This window comes from Rhinoderma darwinii, chromosome 4 (genome assembly GCF_050947455.1).
Source record: "Rhinoderma darwinii isolate aRhiDar2 chromosome 4, aRhiDar2.hap1, whole genome shotgun sequence".
Classification (NCBI taxonomy): Eukaryota; Metazoa; Chordata; class Amphibia; order Anura; family Rhinodermatidae; genus Rhinoderma; species Rhinoderma darwinii.
In genome coordinates this window covers 286,093,286-286,111,439 of record NC_134690.1, presented here as the reverse complement: position 1 = coordinate 286,111,439, position 18,154 = coordinate 286,093,286, and the positions used below count along the sequence as shown (strand labels likewise).

The following is an 18,154-nucleotide window of genomic DNA, read 5'->3' as shown; positions in this document are numbered from 1 at the left end:
CGGCTCGGGCCCCTACTTTGCTACGTCCCACAGAGTGAAATCTACACCAGCTAGGAGCTGGCGTAAATTTCCACTGTAATTTACGTCAGTTTTCTAGCGTAAATTATAATAAATTTGTCGGGCTGTTACGGCCCTGCCCCCCTTTTTTAAAGCTAGGCCTCCTTTCCACAAAAGTGGCGAGGGCGGCATAAAAAGGCCAAAAGACGCAATTTTGCTACGCCAGAAAACTCAAATAGAAAGGTTGATAAATTCCTCTCATACATGCATCAACTGTTAGGGTATGTTCACACACACTAATTACGGACGTAATTCGGGCGTTTTTGCCCCGAATTACGTCCGAAAAATGCGCCTCGATAGCGTTGACAAACATCTGCCCATTGAAAGCAATGGGCTGACGTTTGTCTGTTCACACGAGGCGTATATTTACGCGCCGCTGTCAAATGACGGCGCGTAAATAGACGTCCGCGTCAAAGAAGTGACCTGTCACTTCTTTGGGCGTAATTGGAGCCGTTATTCATTGACTCCAATGAAAAGAAGCGCCAATTACGTCCGTAATGGACGCGGCGTTCAAGCGCCTGCACATGCCGTTACGGCTGAAATTACGGGGATGTTACCTCCTGAAAACAACCCCGTAATTTCAGCCGTTACGGACGCTGTCGTGTGGACATACCCTTACAATTAGTGTTGAACAGGAATTTTGGCCTAAGTTGCACCTTCCTTTTGGTGCAAATAATTTTAGACAAATTTCTCAATGAAGTGTGCCAAAAACAACAGATGTTTGTGACTCGCTTGACAAGGGGTGTGGATTAAGGTGCGCCAAATTGCAGCACAATGGAGTAAAGTAAACTAGCCAAGCGGTGGCATAAAATGAGCCATGGTGACAAATTAGAATTTTCGAATTCTAAGATGTGTGACAGCATTAGTAAATCTGCCCCAATGTATTTTTCTCGTTCCTCCGTTCAATCTGCACTGAGATAAGTGGTTGGTCCTACATCACCGACGTGACCATCGTTTTACTCTGGCAATCGTTGTTTCCCAGAAGCACCCTGCATCCTCCTCCAAGTAGCGCTGCCGCTTACTGAATCTCCAGAGCTACGGCAAGATCCGTGTATGGCTGAGGGTATGTCACACGCTTACCACAAAACGCCTGAAAATACGGAGCTGTTTTCAAGGGAAAACAGCCCCTGATTTTCAGCCGATTTTTGTGGCCGTTTTTGGAGCTGTTTTTCTATTGAGTCAATGAAAAACGGCTCCAAAAACGGCTCAAGAAGTGACATGCATGTTTTTAAAAACAGTCGTGTAAAAATCCCCCTGTGGGAACGGAACACCGTTTCTCCCATTGAAATCAATGGGCAGATGTTTGTAGGCGTTCAGCTTCTGATCTTTCAGCCGTTTTTTGAAACATTTATGGCCCGAAAAACAACTGAATATAGGCCGTGTGAACATACCCGGACAGTGCACAAGCACGGCCTATACAGTGAGGACAGCAAAACCGTACATGTGTGCACAGGGAGAGAAACATAGAACATATACGACATAGCGAACATCCCTTGTGCATGTGGAAAAAATAAAAAATAACTATTGGAGGGCGTATCCAGTAGTACCAAAGTACAAACAACAAAATACCATTGGGAAATTATGCCTGGGAAACACTTCAATTAAAAAATTTATCATATTTGAAAACTGTATTTATTTTACAAATCTGGGACAATGTGGCATGTTTTTGATTCTGCGAATACCCCTTTAAAACCGTCATGAAGAAATCTAGTCGATGCCCCAAGAGGTCGCTGTTGTGGAAATAAAGAAAACTCATAAGAGAATGTGGGGGGATGGGCAAGGCTGAGAAAGCGAGAAATGAAAACAACTTTCTTCCTATTTGCCCGTTGCAAAAAAAGCAAAGCCTGGTGTTCTAGGGAGAATGGTAATGTGATAGCAGACGTAACCTGAGGAGAAGGAGCCACAAGGAGAAGAGACGAGAGCCGAGTCTACCTCACGCTGCCCTGCAGCTCTGCACTGGAGAGCGCGGGAGACTGTAACTGAGAGGAGTCAGGACAGGAGAGAAGTGAGGAGGAGAAGGAGGGGCGAGGAGGCAGCACTGGAAGCAGCAAGAACACCGGACAGCTAGCAGAGGAGGTCGGAGGAGCAGCCGTAGACATCACCAGAGGTTAGCACAGCCTGAGGGAAGAAGTGAACGCGCTGCACCAGTGAACACCGCTGTCCGGCCAATGGAAAGAACATCTCTCCTAACTTAAGAGGCTTCTCACAAACTCTGCCTCCAACTTCTCCAATGAGCCAGACGGCAGCAGCTCTTGTCTTCTTCAGGCGGATGGGTGAGCTCTTCCTGCCGGTCTGTGTAAGGAGGAGATATGATGAAGAAGACCACTAACAATAATCACATCAGCCACCATGTCCCCAAGAACAACGTGCACGGTGCCACTAATAACAGGGGCTGCTTCCCCAGGTTGTCCCCTCGCTGCTCCCTGCGGGACTATGGATTCTGCATGGCAACTCTGCTGCTCTTTTGCGTGGGCTCCATGTTCTACCAGCTGAACGGAGGACCCCCCCAAATTCTCCTGGATCTGCGCCTCTACTTGGGTAAGCTGCCACTTGTGCCCATTATGCTGTTGTGTTTAGCGGTGTCTGCAGGTGCTCTGACAGGACCCAGAACATCTGGCTGGCAGAGAGCAGTGCCTGTCACCGGGTCATGCGCTCTTACCATTCAACACAAGTAGCGGAGAAACTTTGAAGACCATGTTTTCTGGTCTAGGGATACGATTGGACATTTATTATACTTGTAGACGATCCTTTGATACACAGTGCTCCTTATTTACTGGGGAGGCTGCAGCTCCTGATCACGTGTTTTGTACGTATGGTCTGTATTGTAAGGCAGCAGGAGGTATATATATATATCATTGATGACTATGTGAGATGGTTCGTATCTGCTTCCTGTGAGTTTTACAGACATCCTTCATGTGTGGCAGTCATAGAGTATGAAATGTACAGTGAGTTCTACATTCCATAATCTTGTCCGTGGTCAGTAAGCTGAGTTGGGTATTTTTTCATTTCCGATGATCCGCATTCTACTGTAGCCCTGTGTGGAAAATCGTCTAAATCGGTTATCGCATCTGTGTTTTTAGCTGTCACATTGAAATGTACATATTTTGGTTGTTGGATACTGTGTAGAAGTTCCTTGTTCACAATACTAGCTATGGATCCTGACATTGAAAAGTTATTCACGCATTGAATTTTGAGGCTTTATATCCTGATCCATTTTTCCATGTATTTATTATAATGTCTAAACGTCATGAAAATAGAGTTGGTTCATTAATGCCTAGAAGAAAAAAATCCACACATTGAAAAGCATTCCTACCAGCTACAGCCTTCCATTAAGATACATCTCCAAACAGTGGGGGAGATTTACTAGGAGTGATCGCCGGAGGGGCCCCGGAGCCGTGAAGTCATGTATACACATTTTATTTATTTTTTATTGTCCAATGGGAGGATAGTCTGATGGAGGGGGCAATGTATGAGGCACGAAATGGGACTTTACTTTGCTATGCCCCACAGAGTGAAATATATGCCAGATAAGCTACCGTAGATTTTGGCTATAATTTACTCCAGTTTAATGGCATAAATGATAATTAATTTGTCGTTCTGCTGCGACCTTGTCCCCTTTCTGTAAGCCAGGCTTCCTTTTTCAAAAAGTGGCGAGGGCGGCGTAAAAAACCCAAAAGTTGCAATTGTCGACACATTTTGTGACTTTCGGGTGTTTTTACGACTTTTCTATGCCAGAAATGGCGTAGAAGGTTTCATAAATTTCCCTTGAAGTCTGACAGAAACGAGCGCTGTACTCAACTGTTTCCATCTTTCCCGTAGACTTTTTGAATGAAGTTGCAGCGCCCATGCAGGACTACAGGCACCGCTTTTCAATGTCCTCCTCAATGTGGTTAAGGCTGGGTTCACACGAGCGTGGCGTTTTTGCGCACGCAAAAACGCGGCGTTTTGCGTGCGCAAAAGCCACTTAACAGCTCCGTGTGGCTGCAGCATATGATGCACGGCTGCGTGTTTTTCGCGCAGCCGCCATCATAATGACACTCCGTTTGGATGTTTGTAAACAGAAAAGCACATGGTGCTTTTCTGTTTTCATTCATCCTTTTGACAGCTGTTGCACGAATCACGCAGTTCGCACTGAAGTGCTTCCGTGTGGCATGCGTTGTTTTCACGCACCCATTGACTTCAATGGGTGCGTGATTCGCGCAAAACGCCCAAAGAACGGACATGTCGTAATTTTTTTTCAGCGGACTCACGCTGAGTAAAAATCACGGACATGTCTGCATGGCCCCATAGACTAATATAGGTCCGTGCAATGCGCGAGCAAATCACGCACGTTGCACGGACATTTTTCCCGTTCGTCTGAATAAAGCCTAAGAGGCACAGGGGGTTCGGAACACCCGTTGGGTGTCCCAGTGGTGTCACCGTCACCTCCAATGATCAGACAATTATCACCTATCCTGTGGTAGGTGACCATTTTTAATTCTGGTACAACCTCTATAATTTTTACTTAAGGCCTTGTTCACTTTGCATGCATTTTTTTAAGTCAAAACCAGAATTGGATCCTGGAAAGCAGACCTATAAGGCCTTCCTTTTATAGATTTCATATATTCAGGTTCAGTTCCTGGTTTAGGCTTAAAAAATACATGCAAAAGCTGCAGCAAATCTGCATTGTGCGATGAGAGCCAAATTCTACCTCTTGTGAAAAATAGAAACCGTGCTCTTAGATCCTCATGTACTGTAGCTTTGTGAAGCCTTTGGTTAGGGCTACACTTAGACTTTGCTGAAGCGTTTTATCACTGAGGATATATCGCTGTGAAATCACGGCTAGCGATCTCACAGCCATTTATCTCTATCGATAAATCACTCCAGCGCAGTCTTGACATAGGAGGAGGTTACTACGGGGCAGGTACACCTACACATGCATAGTAGGAGCCTGGTTACCTTGGCAAAAAGACTGTAATAACTACAGTTCTCCCATTACAGCGGGTATTCTGAGTTCAGTCATACCTTTCTACTTAATCTGTAAGGCCCCATGCACACATATATTTATGGGTAAGTGTCCGTTCCGTAGAAATGACCCGCAAAAAATAGAACAAGTCCTATTTTTTGATTATGCGGACCGTGCTCCTATACTTTATGATGGGAACACGGCCAGCAAATGCGGGTGACAATCCGTGGCCGTGTGCAGGGGGTCTAAATAGTTGGTAAACATGGCCCATTTTCTTTCTTTATAAGTCTTCCAAGTGTGATTTGCTGTTGTGTGGTCACGCTGGTTGTGTACAGTAAATAAAGAGTGGGACACGACAACGACAGGCCTATGGAATCTGTATCGCTAACGTTTACATTCTGATTTTGATCTCTCACAGACTGTGTTATCCATTGCCACAAGAATTTGTACTCGGCTTGTGACCATATCCATTGAATCAGAAAATATTTCAGGGTTTAGTCTGGGCAGCTCAAATTGTCTTTGAATTGAGCTGTTAAATCTTTTCCTGGAATGTACTAACCCAGTAACAGACTGGTAAAAAAAAAAAGTATATGAAGCTTCATATTCCTAACTTTGTAATTAAACCGTATGTTTAGCAACCAGGCAGAAAAGCCAACGTTGTAATGAAGCCGAGACGTTTTCTCTTGGTTCCATGTTTGACCTCTGCACGACAGCTGAGATTCATTACCAGCCGCGTTCTTGTTTTACTACCAAGTATGTCCGCAGTCTGAAGATGCTGCTATGACTTTGCTCATTAGTGGAAGTTTAGTCGTTTTTCTTAACAAAAACGTAGTTGTTACAAAACGCTCCTGTGTTACTATAATAATTTTGTTAGATATATGCTCCCCAGCAGAATATATATAGCCAAATATTTGTTGATCTTATAGCGGACTTCAATATATTAAGGCATAAGCGTACCTGTATGCCGCGTTGTTCAAATAAGCAATGAATTACATTGGGTTTTGATGGCCAGATATTTGGCTGGTGTTAATAAGAGCTTTTGTGGTGATGAAGTTAAAACACGATCTTCTTTAATCTGTATAATTTACAGCACATAACATCACTGTTGTTCTAGCACTTTTAGGCCATTTGTCTATTTGCTTGATATTGACCATGATATCACAGTTTATGTGGTTAACTACTGTAGACTACCTGTAATATCCGAATACACACCGCTTGTTGCGCTGTGTACTTATGTCAGATCAGCCAGATGATTTGTGTGCTGCTAGATATCAGCAATCTTTGGTGCACGCAACAGATTGGCACAAAACTAGAGGCAGGGATTTACAGTGCTTTATCATGTGAGCGCCTTGTCCTAAACAGTTGTGTTTGTAGACATAGATTAACTCTCATGGGACTTGGCTAAAGTTGCTTGTCATGGGTATCAAGTTAAGTAAATCACTTTATACCAAAGTCTGAAGGGAAATTCAGAATAGGTTCAAAGTGTTTTTCTGGTTTCTTATGTGACAGCATAGTTACATAGTTACATAATAGTTGCTGATATTAAGGCCTCATGCAATTGTGGATAGTATAGGACACATTCTATCCTATGGGCCAATACACATGACCGTGCTTTCAACAGTCCGTGCATTTTCCGGGACCGCAAGAAAATAGGACAAGTAATTTTACTGACCCAATTTGCGGTCCAGGCTCCTTAAAGTAAATGCACATCTTGTGTGTGCACAGTCCATGATTGCGGGCAGCCCGAGGATAACACTCCTCGGGTCGTCCATGCCGTAATCACAGACCGTGCACACGGCTATGGTCGTGTGCATGAGGCCTAAGGCCCCATGCACACAACCATAATAGTAACATAATAGTTCTTACTGTCCGCAAATATGGATCTTATGGCTACGGAAACACATCGGTAGCCGTTCACAATCGCAGAAGCGCCCATAGGCTTCGGTGAGCGAGTCCTTGCCACAATTGCCGACAAGAATAGGTTATGTTCTATTTTTTGCAGATAATTTCTACGGCACGGACATCCATCTGTAAATCTACAGAAAGGTGTCCATGGCCAATAGAAATAGGTCCGCCATTTTATCCTTAATTACGGATGAAAATTACGGTTGTGTGCATGGGGCCTTAGTTCTCATGCACATGAACGTAAAAACGCCCGTAATTACGGGCCTATAGACTTCTATTGGCCACGGTACCTCCCCGTATGCTTACGGGAAGGTGCCCGTGCCATTGAAAAATATAGAACATGTCCTATTTCAGGCCGCAATAACAGCACGGACAGCCCATAGAAGTCTATGGGGCTCCCGTAATTACGGGTGGCTACGTGTGTGCACCCGTAATTACGGGAGCGTTGCTAGGCGACGTCAGGGGATAGTCACTGTCCAGGGTGCTGAAAGAGTTAAACGATAGGCAGTAACTATTTCAGCACCCGCCAGGCTATTCTCCGAAGAGAGGGATCCCTCGCCATGACTACGGGTTGTGTAAGTTTACACTTTTTTTTTTATTGCAGCAGGTTTTCCGCAGCGGACATGCGGATACATTGTGTAGATTTTGGCAGCGTATGCGCCTATTATGTACCTATCCTTAGATGTTGCGGTTGAAACCGCATTAAAAAAGAAAAAAAACTGGATGAGTTTTTTTTTTTACCACAATTTGATGCCTTTTATTTGATGCGGTTATGGTAAAAAAAAAAAATGCAACCGCACTAAGAAACGCATCAAATCGCTGTAAAAACGCATGCAATTTTTGGATGCATTTTTTATTGTGTTTTCATCGCACCTCAAATGCAACATATGAAAATACCCTTAGAAATACAGATTGGGGATAAAGCAAAGTAATATCATCCCCACTTATTGGAAAACAGAGGTACTATGACCCACGATTTCAATACAAGGCAATTGTCTGTCTCCGCAAATATGCGCACAACCTGGGGAGAACTGGCTGCACACTATAGGCTTTACTGGAGAGAGATGCATACGAGTGGCTTATTTTCTACTGCTATCCACATTGTGTTGTAAGGAGGCAGTACCTGAACCTGAGTTCAACCCCTAGCTGTAAGGCCTTACTCACACAGTGCAGTTTTTTTAATGCCGTTTTTAAAGCCACAACCAGGCTGTGGTTTCAAAAACTGCACCAAAACTGCATTGCGTAAGATATTTATGGCTCCCTGAGGGTATGTTCACACGAGGGCGTCCGTAACGGATGAAATTACGGGGATGTTTCAGCCTGAAAACATCCCCGTAATTTCAGCCGTAACGGCATGTGCATGCGCTTGAACGCCGCGTCCATTACGGACGTAATTGGCGCTGCTATTCATTGGAGTCAATGAGTAACGGCTCCAATTACGGCCAAAGAAGTGACAGGTCACTTCTTTGACGCGGGCGTCTATTTACGCGCCGTCATTTGACAGCGGCGCGTAAATTACGCCTCGTGTGAACAGACAAACGTCTGCCCATTGCTTTCAATGGGCAGATGTTTGTCAGCGCTATTGAGGCGCTATTTTAGGACGTAATTCGGGGCAAAAACGCCCGAATTACAGCCGTAATTAGTGCGTGTGAACATACCCTGACTCTCAAAGACTCAGGGTAAACCGATGGTAAAGACAGCATGCAGAGTTTTCAGGTCTTCAACAAGTTTATTTAACCATAACAAGCTCCTGCAAACTTTGTTGCAAGTAATGCCAAAACTAACTTTGAAGACAACCGAAGGCTGTCTCTAACAATGTATACAGCACATATATCCTGACATGCTTGTGCAGTAGAAAGTGGTCTCCATCTTCTCTTGACTGATGAAGTACTGCTACTGCCCTCTGCTTCTTGGTCTCTGATTTGGGCTGTGAATTGTGCCTCTAGTTTTTTGCTTGTTGTATGAGAAATGAGACAAGGTGTCAACCTCGAGAAGGCTACCCCAGGATCCTAACCAGATGGGAAACCATTCCATATTTTTCTAGGTGACTGTCTTAATCCCTGGGAGAAAAAAACGTTTGCAGGTCATAGATTCCTGCAAACTGTACTTTATTAGTCAGGAGACAGCCACCTAGCACCAGCTAATGGATAGGGTAGCACACACCTGGTGGTAGCTCTCATATATTCTAGTCGACGTACAGACTGTATATCACGGACCAAACATGCTCGTGTGTGAGAGGCCTAAGTGCTTTCCTCAGTCTATTTTGAATTTTGCTTTTATAAAAGTTCCAGGTTTTTGTAGCTCCCCTTTTGTACCGTTTTATTGATTTATTATTTTGAAACTTACTAAATTATGGTAACTGTTGCCCAATTGCTTCCAGGTCTCAACGTCTGATATTGTATCTAGTCCAGGGGTCCCAAACTCGGCCGGGTAAGTGGGCCACATATAGAAAAAATGGGAAGTTGACGGGCCGCATTACTTTCAAATTTGACACAATACAAAATTATTGTTAATCAATTCGTTATTTGAACTACTATAACAATACTACATTACTATAATAATACTGCTAGGTTTAAAATTTGAGAGAATTCTCCACATGCTTATTTCAACAATCTAGTTTTCCAGTTTAAGTCTCGCTAAATGCAGTCCGGCGGCTCAGTTGGCAGCATTTGGCAGACACACATGTCAAGGTTGGGCAGCCCCTTTGTAGATACTGCCCTCTGTAGATACCGCCGCACTGCCCTCTGTAGATACCGCCGCACTGCCCTCTGTAGATACCGCCGCACTGCCCTCTGTAGATACCGCCGCACTGCCCTCTGTAGATACCGCCGCACTGCCCTCTGTAGATACCGCCGCACTGCCCTCTGTAGATACCGCCGCACTGCCCTCTGTAGATACCGCCGCACTGCCCTCTGTAGATACCGCCGCACTGCCCTCTGTAGATACCGCCGCACTGCCCTCTGTAGATACCGCCGCACTGCCCTCTGTAGATACCGCCGCACTGCCCTCTGTAGATACCGCCGCACTGCCCTCTGTAGATACCGCCCACTGCCCTCTGTAGATACCGCCACACTGCCCTCTGTAGATACCGCCACACTGCCCTCTGTAGATACCACCACACACCCACTTGTAGAGGCTGCCACCGTGCCCTCTGTAGATGGTGCCACAAACCACTGTATATCATCACACCCCCCCTTATAAGATAGTACCACATCCCCCCCCTTTAGGAGTGGAATCCCAAGCCAAAGCATGCCGATGCACTGGCCTGGGTTTCCTTTGCTGTAGAATGGGCCCAACACACCCTACCCTGCTGACAGCGCCACACGCTCCCTCCATGTAGGTAGCTCCATTGAGACTTCCTCCTCGACTGGGGTGTGTAGCGCTGTCAAAAGTGGTGTGTGTGTGTGGGGAGCTTTCCACAGGGGGTTTCTACTACATGGGACGGTCGGGCCACTGCTCACCAATGCGTTCGCCGTGCGGTAGAACTGGCGTCATGAAGGAGCGCTCCTCCTTTCGACCACTCTATCCTCTACCCGCGGGCTCACCAATGCGTTCGAAGTGCGGGAGGACTGACGTCATGAAGGAGCGCTCCTCCTTCGGACCGCTCTATCCTCTCCACGCGGGCTCACCAATGCGTTCGCATCGCCGGAGGACTGAAGTCATGAAGGAGCGATCCTCCTTCCAAACGCTCTCTCCTCTCCCTGCGGGTCGCGGGCCGCATATGACAGCCTCAGGGGCCGCATGCGGGCCACGTGCTTTAGACCCCTGATGTAGTCTATTAGGTAAGACATCCAGCAAAACTTCTCCTCTGGTTAGTTTATCAACAACCTGAATGAAATAATTGTCTCGAATTGCGTATAAAAACGTGCATCTTTTAGCACATCTAGCGGCCTCTATGTCCTAACTAATGTCAGGATAATTGAAATCCCCCATAAGGACCCCATTATTATTTGCTGCCTTTTCTATTTGTTAAAGCAAAAATATTCTACGTCAAAAAATGTAGAAAGGGGACTCTTACATGTAGTCCAATACATATCACCTATAAAGAAGAATTTCCGAGCGTTTTTCCATAAAAAATATAATTTTATTATATTTCAATTGAAATATATACAAACAGCATTACAAATAGATGGATAAAACCGGATACAAGCCGGCAACAGCAAATTACACAGACATCTTTGTTACTAAATTTATCCCATGTATCAATGTTAATAGAAACTTTCATATGTATTAATTATTTCCCGTTTTATTTGTTGCAGCATTTCCTCCTCAGCCTGTTCAGTGCCTTATACCAAACTCCTAATAGTAATTCACCATTTTTGCCCACTCCATGGATATTTCCCACAAAGAATCCCAGACACAGCCTCTCCCCAATGTCATCATTCAGCACTGGTCTTAGGGCCAGTTCACGCGGAGTTTTTTGCCCAAAAAATTGCAGAAAATGCCTCCCATTGACATCAATGGAAGGCAGAGAAAGCGTATTTCACAGCGTTGTTTTGCCCGCGGCGCTCAATGGCCGTGGGCGAAAAACGCTCCGAACATTGGCGTGCAGGCAGAGCAAAATCTGCCTCAAATTTTGAGGCAGATTTTCCTCCTGCAAAACTGTGTGAACCCTTCCTTTGGCTGGATTTTACAATAAGGCCCCATGCACACGAACATGCTTTTGTGGCCGCAATTCCCCCCGAAAGTACACGGGAGAATTGCGGCCCCATTCATTCTTATGGGGCCATGCACACGACCGTGATTTTCACGGTCCGTGCATGGCCCCGGAGCCCTCCATTGAAATAATGGCTGCGGCCATGTGCACGGCCCGCGATTTGTGGACGGCTCGCGGCTGTCACTTCGTGGCCGGCCGACCCGAAAATCACGGCCGTGCACATGCCCAAGGCCTTATCCACACGACAGGGTCCGAGTGTCGGCCGATGATAACGACCGTTTTGCATCCGTTTCGGGCCGTGTTGGCATTTTTAACGGCCGATTTTGACCCGTTTTGCATCCGTCCTTTTTCCCTGTCCTTTTTAAAATCGGATAAATTTAATTTGTACATTTTTTTGCCACACACTTCCCTCTGTAGATAATGCTACACACTACCCTCTGTAGATACTGCCACAGCCCCCCTGTAGGTAGTGGCACACAGCCCCCCTGTAGGTAGTGGCACACAGCCCCCCTGTAGGTAGTGGCACACAGCCCCCCTGTAGGTAGTGGCACACAGCCCCCCTGTAGGTAGTGGCACACAGCCCCCCTGTAGGTAGTGGCACACAGCCCCCCTATAGGTAATGCCACACAACCCCCGTAGGTAGTTCTACACAGCACCCCCCCCCCCGATAGATGGCACCCCCCACCTGACTGTAGATAGCGCCACCGTTCCAGGAGAAGTGCCTGACATCACTGTGTCCATGTATGACGTCAGGCACTTCTGAAGCTGAATCCCCGACCCTGTGGCTGGTGTTTCCGCTCAAGGAGAAGTCTCTGACTTCACTGTGTACATATATGGACACAGTGACGTTAAGCACTTTTGAAGCGGAATCCCCGAACCCGGCCACAGCGTTGCCGAAGCTGTGGCCGGGGATTCTGCTCCTAAAGGGAGCAAACAAATACCCACCTCCTCCTCCTGACATGCACTTCGCACTGTGAGGAGGAGAAGAGAGAGAGAGCGAGCGACGGAAGACACGCCCATCACTCGGGACACATTCCAGTGATGGCCGTGTATTACTTCTATGGGAGCCGGGCGGCCTGGAGTACGGCCGAAAATAGAGCATGTCCCATTTTTTGACGGCCGGGTTTCCCGTGTGAATAGCCCCATTAGGGGTCTATTGTTCCTACTGCGGCCGTGTGACGGCTGTTTTATGAACGGCCGGGGAACCCTGTCGTGTGAATAAGGTCTAAGACAAATCTTTCCCCCATTATTTATCTTTTCTATCCCTTCTAAACACCAAATATTATAGATGTCCGCTAAATTTAACGACCGTTTGCCGAATGCAGTTTTTAAAATGTGTGAAAAAAGGAACTGGACAGTTAAATGCAAAATCTTCCTATACCAAGGAATACGCTGCCCAGGTCAAGGGGAAGTGAAAGCAATTATTTGCATTACTCAAGTGCAATCTCTTGCTAGTTTCAAATTCTTTCCAAGTGTTGCACAGACAATTGCTTGCATTTGTGCAAAACGAAAGTTTGTTGCGTCCGGCTCTGAATTTTATTGTAATCGCATCTGTGAAAAGGAATCTGAATTTTTTTAGTCTTGGCGTATTGTTTATGTTTGTGTCCCCCCTCCCCCTATTTAGTCTTTTTGTGTGTTTACTGTAATTAAATTTTAATTCCATAGGCTATTTCTTTAATGCTCCATCAGTTGGAGAACAAAGCAAAATCTTGAATGGAAAACTGCCTGATCTGATTTTGCATATATTAATTAGCATTTAGGAAGCCGATGTAGTGAAAAAAACGTACAAAAAAACACACTTGTTTTGTCCTCAAAAAGTTGATTTTATTTTTTGTAGTGGCCCACATATAATAATGGTTGTATATAATGCACCAGAAATTAGAGAGGACCGTTGGAGAGAATTGCGCCTAATTTATTCAAAGACGCACACCTTAATGAATCTGGTGCATTTGACATTGACTGTTTTGATTTTTTTGCTGGCTGTAGTGACAAAACGCGTATAGCTACTACCTGTCTGCATGGGTGTCACTCTGAGACTGACCAACGCCAACATTGATGAAAAGAGTAACTACCAACCACATCTAAAGAAAATAAACATAATTGCCTATTGCATATTTACAGCGTTCTTTCTGCTATCCAACTGTGCATTGAGCGTCTTGGCTGTATCCAAGTAACAAATCGGCTGAACCAATTCGGCGTAGGGTTGTCACAATACCATAATTTGGTCTTTGATCCCGATACTTTTGTGTAGTATTGCGATTCTCTATATCAAAACGATACTTTGCCAACAATAAAAAAAACAAACACAAAGATATAAAGACCTTCCATTTTCTAAACATAAAATGTTTATTGGATTGAATCAGATTTTTTTTTGTTCAGATTGCCAGAGGTGGGACTCACATCTATCAGACATTCATGGATTATCCTATGGCTATGCCATGAATGTCTCAAATGGGTATACTTCTTTAATGGTGCTTAAATAGGCTCTGTCACCACATTACAAGTGCCCTATCTCCTACATAATGTGATCACCACTGTAATGTAGATAACAAGTGTTTTTTATTTTGAAAAAAAATTGATAGTTTTTCAAAATAAAAAACAGCACCGATTACATTATGTAGGAGATGGGGCACTTATAATGTGGTGACAGTCTCTTTAACTAATAATAATTAAATTATAATTCGGCAACTGCAAGTAAATTTACTATGTAATAAAACTAAATACAATAATATGTAGAACATGGCCAGCCTCTTTATTTTTCTGAAGTTATATGGTTGCGAGTTTCTTTGCCTGTTTAAGGTTCTTAGCCAGGAAAACCATTGTGTCTTATGTGGTCTTCTGTCAGTCTCATTCTCCTCGGACTGCAGATTAGGCCAGAGGTACTAAACATTCGTTCTGATGCATAGCTAGAGTCAGGAATGCACAGATATGCTTTAGCAAAATGTACAAGAATAGGCAGACTTTTGGCTGGTCTCTGCCACCAGGCAAGTGGGTCTTCTTCAGGACTTATCTCCTTCATCTGGCTGTACAACATGAACTCACTGCTAAGCTTTTCAGCAGGAGTTTTGTCAGATGATGCTTCACTCTCCGTTGTACCGGCAGAACTGCCTGCTGATCGCCTGTTCTCTGTTATGATGCTAGACATCAAGCTTTTCAGATCAGTTTTTCTTTTCTTTGCTACTTGTCCCATTGCATCATGTTCTTCCACCTTGCTGAACTTTTTCTGACTCCTGTTCTGGTAGCGAAATATTGGAAGCTCTCTGCAGAAGCTCTTCCTTCACATTTTCCATAGACCCAAACGACTCCTTAAATCTTGGGTCTAGGTATGTGGGAATGTTGAGAATGAGTTGAAACTTTTCGTTTTCATACCTCTTTTTCATGTCATTTCTGACCCTTTTGTTTCCTTTCTCTTGCAAGAATGCGGTCAGATTCTTCTTCTGTTACACATGCATATATTTTCCATGTCAAGGGAAGAACTGAAGACAGAGTGGGGTCCTTCTCACCACTTAAAGCACATACTGTCAAAGTGTCCTGGCAGTTATACATGGCACAGATCTAACATCCATCTCTCTTCTCTTCATACAGGTATATAATCCATTTCATTCCTGCATGAACCTCATCCCTGCTGTAGCTGCATTTCAAAAAGCTGAAACTTTTATTTTATGGTATATAATCCATTTCATTCCTGCATGAACCTCATCCCTGCTGTAGCTGCATTTCAAAAAGCTGAAACTTTTATTTGATGGTATATAATCCATTTCATTCCTGCATGAACCTCATCCCTGCTGTAGCTGCATTTCAAAAAGCTGAAACTTTTTATTTTATGGTATATAATCCATTTCATTCCTGCATGAACCTCATCCCTGCTGTAGCTGCATTTCAAAAAGCTGAAACTTTTTATTTTATGGTATATAATCCATTTCATTCCTGCATGAACCTCATCCCTGCTGTAGCTGCATTTCAAAAAGCTGAAACTTTTTATTTTATGGTATATAATCCATTTCATTCCTGCATGAACCTCATCCCTGCTGTAGCTGCATTTCAAAAAGCTGAAACTTTTATTTTATGGTACTCTGCTTTCCTGTCTTGCTATATAGTCTAATGTTATCTCAAAGTTTTGTCAAAGTGTTTGATCGTCGTTAAGTTTTATGAGCATCCAGACCTGCTAGTTTGTTTGTTTATCTCTGCATAGCTTTTTCACCTCATGTGTCTAGTTGATTTGATTAATAGCTGAACGAGCTTAATTAGGCCTAGATCTGAGCATCTACTCCCCTATAAATTTAGATGTAGCATATGGGGAAGGCACTCGTGCAGGGGGGCACGACGGCAGAAGTCATCTCTGGCTAAGTGTCATACTGTCAAAGTGTCCTGGCAGTTATACATGGCAGTTGGACAGGGCCAGTGACAGGTAAGCTGCATTACCAAACCAGACAAACTAGCCCACGCTCTCAATATTAGATTTCTAACTATCTGTAAACAAACATGTTTGCCACCGCTCTCATCATTGTAGCTGCTCTTGGTTTTCAATCCTATCGCCCATTTAAGACTTGCCCAAACACAGTCCGCATCAGTCCTTCTATCCTGGCCTCACCCATGTACAGCTCCCATTCACTATTCACTTTCCTCAGTCAACTTAACCCATCTCATCCCACTGCCCAACATAAAAAACGCTCTCATAAATCACAGAACCATCTGCTGTCACTCTCCATTCTCCTGCTATTAGCTGCAGGGGACATCTCTCCCAACCCTGGGCCTCCCTTTTCTTCTGCCAAGCTCAACCACTTACCTGCCACACATAGAAACCCTGCAAATCTTCTTGCCATTCCTTGTAGGTCTTCTCCTGTCTCTTTTAACTGTGCTCTCTGGAACTCTCGGTCCGTGTGCAACAAACTCACCTTTATTCATGACTTATTCCTTTCTAACTCTCTCAACCTTCTGGCTCTTACAGAAACATGGCTACACCTGTCTGACACTGCTTCCCCTGCTGCTCTATCTTATGGTGGTCTCCAGTTCTCTCATGCCCCCAGACCTGAGAACAGGCAGGGTGGAGGAGTAGGTATACTTCTTTCCCCACACTGCACTTTCCAGGTCATTCCCCCGGTCCCCTCACTCACATTTCCCTCTTTTGAAGTCCACACCCTCAGACTCTTTCACCCTTTTCCCCTCCGAGTGGCAGTTGTCTACCGCCCACCGGGCTCACCCCGCCAATTCCTGGACCATTTTGCTGCCTGGCTTCCACAATTTCTATCCTCTGAAACACCCACTCTCATCATGGGTGACTTCAACATCCCCATTGATAACCCAATCTCCTCATCTGCCTCCCAGTTTCTATCTTTAACCTCGTCCCTCGGTCTGTCACAACTTACTAACTCTCCTACACATGAAGACGGGCATTCACTTGACCTGGTCTTCTTCCGGCTCTGCTCAGTTTCTGACTTTATTAACTCTCCTCTCCCACTTTCTGACCACAATCTTCTCTGCTTTACTATCAAATATTCTCTGCCTCCTCAGGTCATCCCTACGTATCAGACATACAGAAATCTACATGCCATTAACACTGTTAAACTCATAGACAGTCTACAGTCCTCATTGTCCCCTATCTCTTCCCTCTCCTGTCCCAATCTGGCTGCCAAACTTTATAACAACACTCTCAAAAATGCATTGGATGAAGCAGCCCCCACTACACTCCGAACCACCCGACAAAGACGACGACAACCCTGGCACACGCCTCAATCCCGCTTTCTTCAGCGGTGCTTGAGATGTGCCGAACGACTGTGGAGAAAATCGCATTTGGATGCAGATTTCCTCCATTACAAATTTATACTCAAAACTTACAACTCTGCCCTTCACCGAGCCAAACAAGTCTATTTCACTTCTCTCATCTCCACACTATCTAATAATCCAAAACGCCTCTTTGATACTTTTCACTCCCTCCTTAGTCCTAAAGTGCAGACACCAATCACAGATCTCAGTGCTGAAGACCTGGCCAATTATTTTAAAGTTAAAATTGACAACATCCGACATGATATTATCTCCCAGTCCCCTAGTAACATCGATCCCCTTCCCCCCCACACTCCCTCTACTTCACTCTCAGCATTTGACCCAATAACTGAAGAAGAAGTCTCGAGGCTCCTCTCTTCTTCTCGTCCTACTACCTGCCCTAGTGATCCTGTCCCCTCACACCTCCTCCAGTCCCTCTCCCCAGCTGTCACTAGTCACCTCACTAAAATATTTAACCTCTCTCTTTCCTCTGGTATCTTTCCCTCCGCTTTTAAACATGCCATTATAAACTCATTATTGAAAAAACCAACACTTGACCCATCCAGCGCTGCCAACTACCGACCAGTCTCTAATCTGCCCTTCATCTCCAAACTCCTGGAACGCTTGGTCTACTCTCGCCTTATCCGCTATCTCTCTTCTAACTCCATTCTTGACCCCTTACAATCTGGTTTCCGCACTCTACACTCCACAGAAACTGCCCTTACTAAAGTCTCAAATGATCTCTTGGCGGCTAAATCGGACGGTAAATCCTCTCTCCTGATTCTTTTGGATCTCTCTGCAGCCTTTGACACTGTAGACCACAAACTCCT

General features: G+C 44.8%; 1 long non-coding RNA gene across 1 annotated transcript in view; it reads left to right on the top strand.

Moving 5' to 3' along the window:
* Window positions 1-1,828: 1,828 nt before the first annotated feature.
* The window catches only part of LOC142759884 (uncharacterized), a 37,443-nt gene continuing 21,117 nt past the window's right edge, over window positions 1,829-18,154 (top strand). Inside the window, exon 1 of the long non-coding RNA XR_012883207.1 lies at window positions 1,829-2,595. This is a non-coding gene — a long non-coding RNA (uncharacterized LOC142759884). The remainder of the gene's footprint in view (window positions 2,596-18,154) is intronic.